The 13,251-nt window shown below is 36.9% G+C and overlaps 1 pseudogene; it reads left to right on the top strand.

Moving 5' to 3' along the window:
* Positions 1-11,606: 11,606 nt before the first annotated feature.
* Positions 11,607-12,901, top strand: LOC145947287 (uncharacterized; annotated as a pseudogene).
* Positions 12,902-13,251: the final 350 nt, after the last annotated feature.

Genomic DNA, 13,251 nt, shown 5'->3' with positions numbered 1-13,251 from the left:
TTATTTAGATGCGACTAATACTGCTATTAAAAAAAACAACTTCATTTTGGAAATGTAAAATTATTAATTCAAACTTTATGTAACACTATAAAAAATTTAAGAAATCAGTTTGAGGAATTTTGAAAAGTAGTTAACGAAAAAAAAGTTACGTTCGAAATTGATTCGCCTAAGCTAAAACGTAAGAGAAAAATACCAAAAAAATTTGATGAATTGAAAGATAATTTGAAAGACTGTTGTACAAATATGAAGGATAAATATAAGAGACTGTATTGCGAAATAGTCGACAATGTTGTAAATTGTTTGGAAAAAAGATTCGATACAGAAGTAAGTACGTTTTTGATGAAAGCAGAAAAATTCGTTTTGGGAGATGATGTGTTTCAACGTGAGGTAGTAGAGCATTTTAGTTCGGATGTTGATAGTAAACGACTGATTTTGCATCGAAATATGTTGCATGACATTCTACGAGGAAAAAAGTCAAGCTTGAGCGCGATCAGTGGCAAGTTTTGATGATGTAGTTCGTTTGCTGCAGCAAGAACGACATATAGCAGATTTGCTGCCAGAATTAGTTAAATTTATAAAATTAATTTTAACAATCCCTGTAACAACGTGCACAGCCGAACGCTCATTTTCTTCTTTAAGGAGATTACTGATTTATTTACGGAGCACTATGACGCAATATCGATTAAATTCCTTAAGCATTTTACATGTATATATGGAAGAAACAATGAAGTTAGATTTAAATGTTATTGCTAATGAGTTTATAAACCGAAATGAAATCCGTCGTACGAACTTTTTACGAGTGTAGTTTAAATTTGTTTTACGATTTTGTTGACGTGCATTATATATTTAGTTATTTGTACCAACACTTTGTTTAACATAAAAATATACAATTTAAATGCTTCTATTCATCAAATGTAAAGGCTGGAAAAAAAAGGTCATTTGAAATGTTTGGCTCTTGCCCCCCCAATATTTTTTCCATGTCGGCGCCACTGCAGTATAACATCGAAAATTTAAATAATGGTTTGCTTAATTTTTATTAAATTGATTATAATGGATATAACACATTAGGTAATTATAAGATTTAGAGAATTTAATATTTTTTTATTATCTTTAATTAGGTACTCTACAAATAATTCCTGAAAATGTATTGCCCTGGAATTGGAATGATGAAAATATACTTGAAGTATATGAGAAAACTGATGCTAACGATATATCATAATGTGTCACTTTAAAAACTACAACTGCTGAACATTTATTTGAAACTTGTGAACGTGTATCCACTACCAGGGGCGGCAGAACCAATATGGTGGATATGGTACATACCATACGTGAGATTTTTTAGCATATGGCGTACCACATGTGGCGTACCACACGACCCAATGAGAAATGTTGTTCGAATCGATATCGATTCGACCAATCATTTCTCACTGGGGAGAGCGTTCTGCGCAGTATATGTACGGTTCTGATTGGCTGCGTTCAGCAGAAAAAACAGCTTTGCAACTGTTATAAAATTCGTGAATCTGATTGGTGTATTCTTTTCATCTTAGCTGAATTTAAAAGCATACACCAATCAGATTCACGAATTTTACAACAGTGCAAAGCTGCTTTTTCTGCTGAACGCGGCCATTGTGTGCGTATGAGCCGGGACCCGTTTCTGGCAACACAGGTTAGATTTCATGACAACATGAAATTGTATCTTAAAGCGAAGCATTGGTGTTAGTGAGAGTATGGATAAGTACCTTAAGAAAAACAAGCAACCAGGCCTCAATGTGGAACCATTACTAGCGACACCATTTAGTTTGGACGCTTTCAATAATAATGTGCCCACTACTCCTGCGACTTGTAAATTAACCTCAAACTCTAAGGAGTCAACTTTGGCCAATGCCAAAAGTGTTAGCCCTATTTTGGATATTTCTGAGAAGAACAAAAGTATGTTGCCCCTTTTTATTTTTTCTTCTTTTCAAATTTTTGGCAACATTATTAATGTTTAATTTTTTAAATTTATTTCTAGAAGTTTTGTCCCAAACTTCCTTTCGACGTTGGCAAAAGTTGTACCCCTGGCTATTCTTGAGAGATAATGAAGAAGGAATTTGCTCAATTTGCACAGAAGCTGTCAAAAAACAATTCACGCTGCCAAATAATCAAAAAAGTGAACTTCATCGTACAGCTAACGAGTTACTGCTAAGTTCGAAGTCTATGAGTGTTGTTCAGTACATGTCAATGGCGAATCAAAAAACAATGATGGAAAATAGGACAGCATTGAAGACAATTTTTTGTTCTATCAGAGTTTTAGCTCTGCAAGGCTTGCCGCTAAGAGGCAGTAACAGCGATGAACATTCAAACTTGAGACAAATCCTTCAAGCAAGATCTGAGGATGTATCAGAATTAAAGGCATGGCTAGATCGAAAAGGAAACAAATGGACATCTCATGATATACAAAATGAAATTCTTGAACTGATGGCATCAAGAATAAGGCAGCAGAATTTAAAAGAAATCAAAGCAGCACATTTCTTCGCTCTTACACTTGATGAAACATCGGATATTGCAAGATTGGAACAAGTTTCCATCTCTATCAGGATTGTATCTGACAATTTATCTATCAGAGAAATTTTTTGGGGATTTTATGATACTAAAAATACCAAATCTGAAACGATATATGCTCTTGTCAAGCGTGTATTTGCTGAGTGCGGATTGGACATGAAACAATTACGTGGTCAATGCTACGATGGAGCATCTCGGGAAAAATATCAGGACTGCAAACTCGTATTCGTAAGGAAGAGCCACGTGCTATATTTGTCCACTGCAATGCACACAAGCTAAACTTGGTTGTTCAGGATGCAATTGAAGATGTTACTACTGCCAGAAACTTTGTTGGAGTAATCAAAGACCTCATTACTTTTATTCGGGACTCCCCAAAACGTCTTGCCGAGTATAAGGGATTTCAGGAAGCTGTGTTAAAGGAAGATGAAGAGGAGAATCTTGGAAAGGCTTCGACGATTGCTCCATATTGCCCGACTAGGTATTTCTTTGTTTTCATTTTAATATTGTACATATTGTTGTAATATGTGCGAATATGATTAATCACCTAATTACTTTTTAACAATTTCAGATGGTGTATGCGAATTTTTTCGCTGAAAACGCTTCAGCAAAAAATAAATTACATGGCAGCTTTGCAATTCTTGGATGCAATAAAAATAAACAGGGAAGTCGACAGCAGTATCTCATTAAAAGCTGCAGGATTTTTAAAACACTTGGAGTCATTTGAATTTTATTTTCAACTCACAATGACCGTGGAAGTTTTCGAAAAAATTGAAATTCTCAACAAAGAACTACAAAAGTCAAATCTTTGCGCTCTCGACTCACACCGCAAAGTGGATGCTGTCATAATAAGTTTGGAAGCTATGCGAGATTCTAAGTTTGAATTAATTTGGAAAAAATGTGAAGAAGGAGTTGAAGCAATTGGGCTCGAAAAACCCAAGCTGAAGCGCCCTCGAACAGTTTCTAAACACATTGACCCAAATTTTAATACAGCTCATGCCTTCAAAACACCAAAAGAATACTATTCGAGGATGTACTACGAAGTGTTCGACTGTGTTTTGATGTCTTTAAAAAAACGTTTTGAAACGAATACACTCTCACATCTTGATGAACTTGAAACCTTCTCTATTGGTGGAGATGTAGATACGAAAAAAATCATCGATTTTTATGGTGATGACTTCGAAGAAGAGAAATTGCTCCGCGATCGTCAAACGTTTTTGGACATAACTCAGCGAAAAAATGTTCAACTGAGACATGTGAAAGATGTAGTGTTACGTCCGGGGGTGCAGTTGCGGCGTAAATTTTACGAAATTTAAATCGCGACCTACGAACTCGAACTGCGGGGCGGACTACGTCGTATTTCGGAATTACTCCGGGGATACCCACGACGACAGGTATTTCCTTTATGGTCACGGTTGCGTTTTGGGAGAAAGGGAGCGTTTCGTATAGGTTCGATTACCGACGAATCAGTCCATGTATCCGCGGAATCGTTCGAGTGAATCGTTGACGGAGTGGAAAATAGTGATTACTGTATTACCATCCGAGTCGATACGGTAGGGTTCTTCACCACGGCGGTACAGAAGGTAAGCTCGTTGGCAATGATAACAAGGGTGGTCGATGTCACGTGTTGTCGACAGTCGGTAAAAATTGCAGACTGAGCAAACGACTCCGGTCGGTACGTCGCCGATAACGAGGAGATGCTTAGCGCAAGTTAACCACTCAGATTGCACGCCAATAGGTAAACGCATACGGCAATCCGTACAGAGAGCGGCACTTGTTTCCTTATTAATAAAACCGATTATCCGTTGGCAATACGGGAGGTTATTTAGGGTTTCTTCAATAATTTCTTCCTCGGAATCATCCTCGGGGAGGAGCAAAGTGGTGGGGATGTCCAAGTGTGACGGTATTATTGGACACATAGGAGTTAATTGTTTAAACTAATGTTAGTTAAAATAAATAGTTGCCATGAGGTCGATTTGAATGTTCTAACACGTTCACGAAGTTTCTAGATATTCTGGAAAGATTTAGAATTTTCCAAAGGGTTGACTGTAGGATACCTACTGCAGTTTTATGAGGGCCATAAACTGACCCTTGATAAAAAAAAAAGGTTTCGCACGATTTCTCTTTTTGGGAGATGAGAAAATTTAAGACGCGCAGAGAATATTCTGGAAACCACGTGGTAAGCTAATATTTCTAAAATTGCAAGAGAATTTATTAGTTATTATTGTTAAGTGATTCAAAAATGCGTAGACGTAGTTTCCGAAATAGATTCTTGTATGTCGCGGGTTCCTGGGCAGAAGGGAGGCTCGTGTTGTAAAGAAATATCTTGAGCACCTACCTTATTTAATTTCCAAGGAATGGACAACGACTGGATGGCGATGATCCGGGATACCCGCGTTGTAGAGGGTGTACAGGATGCCAGACCTTTCTGCAGATACCTTGTACGGCGTGGATCGTTGTCCGGGATGTCGTTCAATGGCACCTTGGAATTCTTGATTTCGATCGCGTGCAATTGCGTAGGCCACTCCCGTAATTTAACGTCCGCGTGATTATTATTATTATTATTAATGCTAAGAGGCACGGAGTCGCCGAACAATCTATCGTATTCCGCGTCGTTATGATAGTCGATTCCAATGAAATTAGAGAGACCACGTGTTGATTCAGTGCGATGTAGTCGTGCTGTTATACGCCGTAGTTGATTCTTTCTTCCTGCACGGCGTGTTTTAGGCATTATAAAATTTAAACATTCTGAACGTCGTTTCGCTTCTGCAATAACTAACGTGCGGCGGTCCTCACTGTTCGTTGTTGCTTTCGGCGAGAGATTATGAGCGGTTCGTCCTCTCTGAATAATCACTACGAGGTTCAGGAAATATTTCTATGTTATAGAATAGTAATTTGTTAGGAATGAATTACTTGACGCGTGTTTTAGGCATTGTAAAATTTAAACGTTCTGAACGTCGTTTCGCTTCTGCAATAATTAACGTGCGGCGGTCCTCACTGTTTGTTGTTGCTTTCGGCGAGAGATTATGAGCGGTTCGTCCTCTCTGAATAATCACTACGAGGTTCAGAAAATATTTCTATGTTATAGAATAATAATTTGTTAGGAATGGATTATTCGACGTGTGCAGGCGAGAGAATTCGAGATGCGTTGTAGAAATAATATAGGCTTGGAGATACACGAGGTTGGAACTAATTTAGAATGAATTTAGAATATATATATATATAACACTTTTATTCTAGTATAACACTACGAGTAATACAAAGTATCTAAGTTAAATTTTAGAGTTAGAATCTTAGAGTTAGAGTCTTAGAATTAGAATTAGAATCTTAGAGTTAGAATTTGAATTTTAGAATTCGGAGAGAGTCTTAAAGGTGACTGCTCTGCTTGACGGCGCGATTAGAACTGAGCTCCTCTGGGCTCGCTCTGAGGTCCTTCGGTTTTCGGCAGCTCGGTTGCGGCGGCCGAGAGTGGGGGAACTCTCTAGAGTAGGGAGTTGCCGTGGTAGGGAAGTTCCCAGGTGCTGCGGAGCGCCGCGCTCAGGCACTAGGCGGAGTTAGATGTCATGGCCGGCATTGGCGCGCATTTCAAACGGTGTTATAAGAACTTAGAATTATTTTGCATAGGAGTGAAAAATTTAAGTAGCCGGACGTGACACAGTATGGCAAAAAATGTTGTATACAAAAGTTGTAGGATTCAGAGGACAACATTTGATGGTGACTTAGATCCTGACCTTGGGATCAAATTTGAAGGCCATATTTCAAGGTTAACTGTATTTTTTAAATAGAATCACTAATTTTTATATAAATTGATTCCTTGTAATATTTGGCATAAAAAGTTATAAGGGTAAGATAGTCAAAAAATGAATAATTTATGAGATAAGTTTATACTTTAATTTGATATAATTTTCATAAAATATAAAATATTTTGTAACATATTTATTTTCCGATGATCTTACCTAAATACTTTTATGCACAAAATAATGAGGTCATCAATTGATGTAAAAAAAAATATAGTTGTTTAAAAAAATATGTAGAGAGTTGCTAGTTGCAAATTACATACTTTTTCTTGGAAACAACTATGTATTTTTTTACACCAATTTTTCTCATTATTTTGTGCATAAAAGTATTTAAATAAGATCATCGGAAAATGAATATGTTACGAGATATTTCATAATTTATGTAAAATTATACCAAATTAAAGTATAAAATATTTTGTAAACTTCATTTTTTGAAATCCTACCCTTATAACTTTTTATGCCAAATATTGCAAGGAATTAATTTATATAAAAAAATTATAGTGATTCCATTTAAAAAAATTAAGTTAACCTTGAAATGACGCTTAAATTTAACCTCAAGGTCAGGGTTAAAGTCTATCAAGTGTTTCCCTCTGAACCCTACAACTTTTGTATACAACAGTTTTTGCCATATTGCTAACCTTACGACATAACTTCGTGCGTTGATTAAAATGGTTCATCCTGTAGTTGTAGTATATTGTGATTTGTCTTATAAAATAAATATATTTTTCTGTTCTAATTCTTTCTTCGCTAAATTTATATTATGCCTATAATAATTTTTACAGATTATTTTGATGATGAAGATAATGCACAAATAAATAACAGTTCAGAAAGTACACTTGACAAAGATTCTTCTTATATACCAAATAATTCATCTGAAAGCTTAAGTCAGAGTGAAGTAAATCAAACAGATTCTATTTCTAAAGAATCTAACAGTTCGAAAAATGTATCTAGTGGGTTAGATATATCAACATTACTCAACGTATCGGGTAAATGTGCTCGAAATGATGCAGAAATGTTTGTCCTATCAGCTGATGCAGGCAAAAAAAAGCATTTTTGTATGTACTGCAACACATTTCAAAGTAAAATAGCTCGCCACCTGGAACGAGTACATGCTAACGAATTGGAAGTGCTGTCACGTCCGGCTACTTAAATTTTTCACTCCTATGCAAAATAATTCTAAGTTCTTATAACACCGTTTGAAATGCGCGCCAATGCCGGCCATGACATCTAACTCCGCCTAGTGCCTGAGCGCGGCGCTCCGCAGCACCTGGGAACTTCCCTACCACGGCAACTCCCTACTCTAGAGAGTTCCCCCACTCTCGGCCGCCGCAACCGAGCTGCCGAAAACCGAAGGACCTCAGAGCGAGCCCAGAGGAGCTCAGTTCTAATCGCGCCGTCAAGCAGAGCAGTCACTTTTAAGACTCTCTCCGAATTCTAAAATTCAAATTCTAACTCTAAGATTCTAATTCTAATTCTAAGACTCTAATTCTAACTTTAACTCTAAGATTCTAACTCTAAAATTTAACTTAGATATTTTGTATTACTCGTAGTGTTATACTAGAATAAAAGTGTTATATATATATATATTCGAAATTCATTCTAAATTAGTTCCAACCTCGTGTATCTCCAAGCCTATATTATTTCTAAAACGCATCTCGAATTCTCTCGCCTGCACATGCCGAATAATCCATTCCTAACAAATTATTATTCTATAACATAGAAATATTTTCTGAACCTCGTAGTGATTATTCAGAGAGGACGAACCGCTCATAATCTCTCGCCGAAAGCAACAACAAACAGTGAGGACCGCCGCACGTTAATTATTGCAGAAGCGAAACGACGTTCAGAACGTTTAAATTTTACAATGCCTAAAACACGCGTCAAGTAATTCATTCCTAACAAATTACTATTCTATAACATAGAAATATTTCCTGAACCTCGTAGTGATTATTCAGAGAGGACGAACCGCTCATAATCTCTCGCCGAAAGCAACAACGAACAGTGAGGACCGCCGCACGTTAGTTATTGCAGAAGCGAAACGACGTTCAGAATGTTTAAATTTTATAATGCCTAAAACACGCCGTGCAGGAAGAAAGAATCAACTACGGCGTATAACAGCACGACTGCATCGCACTGAATCAACACGTGGTCTCTCTAATTTCATTGGAATCGACTATCATAACGACGCGGAATACGATAGATTGTTCGGCGACTCCGTGCCTTTTAGCATTAATAATAATAATAATAATCACGCGGACGTTAAATTACGGGAGTGGCCTACGCAATTGCACGCGATCGAAATCAAGAATTCCAAGGTGCCATTGAACGACATCCCGGACAACGATCCACGCCGTACAAGGTATCTGCAGAAAGGTCTGGCATCCTGTACACCCTCTACAACGCGGGTACCCCGGATCATCGCCATCCAGTCGTTGTCCATTCCTTGGAAATTAAATAAGGTAGGTGCTCAAGATATTTCTTTACAACACGAGCCTCCCTTCTGCCCGGGAACCCGCGAAATACAAGAATCTATTTCGGAAACTACGTCTACGCATTTTTGAATCACTTAACAATAATAACTAATAAATTCTCTTGCAATTTTAGAAATATTAGCTTACCACGTGGTTTCCAGAATATTCTCTGCGCGTCTTAAATTTTCTCATCTCCCAAAAAGAGAAATCGTGCGAAACCTTTTTTTTTATCAAGGGTCAGTTTATGGCCCTCATAAAACTGCAGTAGGTATCCTACAGTCAACCCTTTGGAAAATTCTAAATCTTTCCAGAATATCTAGAAACTTCGTGAACGTGTTAGAACATTCAAATCGACCTCATGGCAATTATTTATTTTAACTAACATTAGTTTAAACAATCAACTCCTATGTGTCCAATAATACCGTCACACTTGGACATCCCCACCACTTTGCTTCTCCCCGAGGATGATTCCGAGGAAGAAACTATTGAAGAAACCCTAAATAACCTCCCGTATTGCCAACGGATAATCGGTTTTATTAATAAGGAAACAAGTGCCGCTCTCTGTACGGATTGCCATATGCGTTTACCTATTGGCGTGCAATCTGAGTGATTAACTTGCGCTAAGCATCTCCTCGTTATCGGCGACGTACCGACCGGAGTCGTTTGCTCAGTCTGCAATTTTTACCGACTGTCGAAAACACGTGACATCGACCACCCTTGTTATCATTGCCAACGAGCTTACCTTCTGTACCGCCGTGGTGAAGAACCCTACCGTATCGACTCGGATGGTAATACAGTAATCACTATTTTCCACTCCGTCAACGATTCACTCGAACGATTCCGCGGATACATGGACTGATTCGTCAGTAATCGAACCTATACGAAACGCTCCCTTTCTCCCAAAACGCAACCGTGACCATAAAGGAAATACCTGTCGTCGTGGGTATCCCCGGAGTAATTCCGAAATACGACGTAGTCCGCCCCGCAGTTCGAGTTCGTAGGTCGCGATTTAAATTTCGTAAAATTTACGCCGCAACTGCACCCCCGGACGTAACAGTGCAAAAATTTAAAACTTTACCAAAAGGAACTACAGAGCGAAGAAAAATTATAGAATCACTCCGAAGACATGGAGATTTTTATTTCAACGTAGATAATACACGTAATGATGGTGAACTTCTTGTAGAAAGGCGATCTAAAAAAGTGTATAATAAGTTACCTTCTGATTATACTGCATGCCCAAAATGCAAAGCATTTATACTGAAATCTACAAGAAGACATCATTCTCGTAGATGCATTGGTCGTAAAAATAAAGATACTAGAGCGATATCAGTTTTAGTAAGAACAGTGATAGGTCGAATACATCCTGAAGCGAATACAATTTTAAGATTACGTGTTTTTCCTGTTTTAAAAGATGATACGAGGGTTGTCTGAAAAGTTTCCGACCTCAACATGAAGATGGCAGCACTCGTAAACAAAAGTTGGGGAATGTGTTTGCGCATGCTTTGAAAGGTACTCACCAAAATTTTAGCCATTTTGGACGCGCAGTTGTTGTTTGACAATCATTTGAGTGAGTCGATGTGAGTGTTTTTGTGAAAATGGAAAAAATCGAGTATCGAGCTGTTATTAAATACTTGTTTTTGAAAGGCAATATGCCTATGAAAATCAAAGACAAATTGGACGCTGTGTACGGGGACTCTGCACCATCATTTACCACCGTGAAATTTTGGGCTGCTGAATTTAAACGTGGCCGTACCAGCTTGGGTGACGATGAACGTTCGGGACGTCCAAAAACTGCAACCACTGACGATAATATCGCTCAAGTTCACCAAATGGTGCTAGACAACCGTCGAATTAAAGTTAGAGAGATAGCAGAGGCTATGAACATGTCCAAAGAACGTGTTTGTCACATATTGAATCAAGATTTAGGCATGAGAAAGCTGTCCGCGCGTTGGGTGCCGCGTTTGCTCACTTTGGACCAAAAACGTGTTCGAATGAACATTTCCAACGCTCTGTTGGCGCAGTTTAGGCGCAATAAATCAGAGTTTTGGCGCCGATTAATTACTGTAGATGAAACTTGGATACACCATTATACTCCAGAAACAAAAATACAGTCAAAACAGTGAACTGCGAAGGGGGAATCGGCTCCAAAAAAAGCAAAGGTTGTTCCTTCGGCTGGGAAAGTGATGGCAACTGTTTTCTGGGATAGTCATGGAGTTATCTTAATCGATTATCTTCAAAAAGGAAAAACCATTACAGGAGCATACTACGCATCAGTACTTGACAAGCTGAAGGCAGAAATTGCGGAAAAACGGCCACATTTGCAGAAAAAAAAATTTTGTTTCACCAAGACAATGCGCCGTCTCACACCTCAGCGGTTGCCATGGCGAAAATCCATGAATTACGGTTTGAACTGCTTGACCACCCTCCTTACTCACCAGATCTAGCCCCAAGCGACTTTTTTTTGTTCCCTAAGCTAAAAGTTGCGCTCGAAGGACAGAGATTTTCGTCGAATGAGGAGGCCATCACCTTCGTAAACAACTATTTTGCAGAGAAAGACGCCGAGTACTATTTGGACGGGTTGAAGAGATGGGAGCATCGCTGGGAGAAGTGTATAGACTTACAAGGAGACTATGTAGAAAAATAAAAATTAATTTGAAGAAAAAATGTCTTGTATCTTTGTTAGGTCGGAAACTTTTCAGACAACCCTCGTATAGTGCGACTTATACGTTATGATGAGTTAATAATCGCATTTGGAAATCAGCAGTGTGAAAAATATAAAGCATCAGAGCATCATGATGGCATGATAAGACAAAAAATGAGAAGACTCGGCCGCCTTCTACAAATAGTGAAAAACAAATATTCACACATTACAGATTTTGCTTCTATTTATTATTCACGATACAGCAATGCCTGCATTGAAGCAATCAACATACTAGCAGGTTTATCCTTATGCGGACAATTTTATAAGATTCCATCATTAGCATCGTCACTCGGAGGATTAATAAAAGAACTTAGAAAAATTTTAGTAAATCGATTTATTAGAAAAGAAGAGTATGATAAAAAATTACTTGCTGAAGATTTTTTAAAAGTATTTTCTGAAGACTTTACAACGTGTGTTACGAAAACGATATCTGAAACAATGAATCAAAATAAACGTCGTAAGAAGATTGTTCTGCCTTCAAAATCAGATATTATAAAGCTGCATAACTTTTTACAAGATAAACGTCCAACAGCTTATAATATTTTAAAAGAAGAGTTTTCTTACGAGGCATGGCTTACACTTACAAAAGTTACATTAACATCAGTACAAGTGTTCAACCGTCGTAGAGTTGGAGAGATATAAAGAACACTCATTGAAGATTGCAAGGCTTATCAAGGAATTAATTATCAAACAAATGAAATGTATGAAACACTTTCGACACATGCCAAAAAGATAGCTAAAAAATATGTACGTTTTACATTAAGAGGCAAACTTGGACGAACAGTACCAGTTTTATTAACAGAAGAATTGAGAGATTGCATTGATATGATATTAAAACACAGGAAAGCTGCGAAAGTTTCATCAAATAATCCATATTTATTTGGTCTCCCTTCTGTTGTAAAAAATAAGTATAAATATCTCTTGGCATGTGATTTGTTGCGACAGTACGCAATAGAGTGCGATGCTGAAAATCCCGAAACTTTGCGTGCAACCGAGTTGCGAAAACATATAGCGACAATGTGCATTAATTACAATTTATCGGAGAATGAAATAACATCACTCGCGAATTTCATGGGTCATGCAGAGAAAATACATTTAGTTCATTATAGACAACCTGTCATAGAAAAAGAAATTTCACAGTATTTAGAAGCAGCACAAGGAGTTGATCAAGATGAAGATAATTCAGATGATTCTTCAGATTCTGCATCAGAATTCGATCTAAATAATAATAATGTATTTGAAAATGTATTTGACTCATTAAAACAAACTCAAAATGATGAAGTTAATGAAGTTACAATACGTCAAGAAAAGCATGCTTTGCAGCAAAATTCAAGAGGTTTGTTTTCTTACATTTATGGAACAAAATTAATATGCACTTTATAAATATAAATTAAAATTAAAATATAAATGTAAATGTAAATATAAATTAAAATATAAATTAAATATTACTTTCATCAATAAACTATTTAACATTCATTTCAAAATAATTTTATTTTATTTAACAAAACAAATTTGTATAATTATTTTTGTGTGGCATTCTCTTTTTTCTCTTTCTCTAAATTTTGATTGTAAACATTTAATGTGGTAATAAAAAATTATAGTTAGAATAAAAATTTTAAGTTTTCTTTAAAAAAAAATTACATATTAATTTTAATATTAAAAATTTTTTTAAGCAAATTGTAAAGAAATGATATAAATTGTTTACAGCTATTTTGCTTAAAGTAAAAGTGTATCAAAAATATAT

The sequence above is a fragment of the Prenolepis imparis genome, unplaced genomic scaffold, assembly GCF_030444845.1.
Source record: "Prenolepis imparis isolate NDT839.2.m4 unplaced genomic scaffold, iyPreImpa1.0 SCAF_60, whole genome shotgun sequence".
In the NCBI taxonomy this organism is placed as follows: Eukaryota; Metazoa; Arthropoda; class Insecta; order Hymenoptera; family Formicidae; genus Prenolepis; species Prenolepis imparis.
The sequence above is the reverse complement of the archived record's forward strand: the minus strand, read 5'-3'. Positions and strand labels throughout refer to the sequence as shown.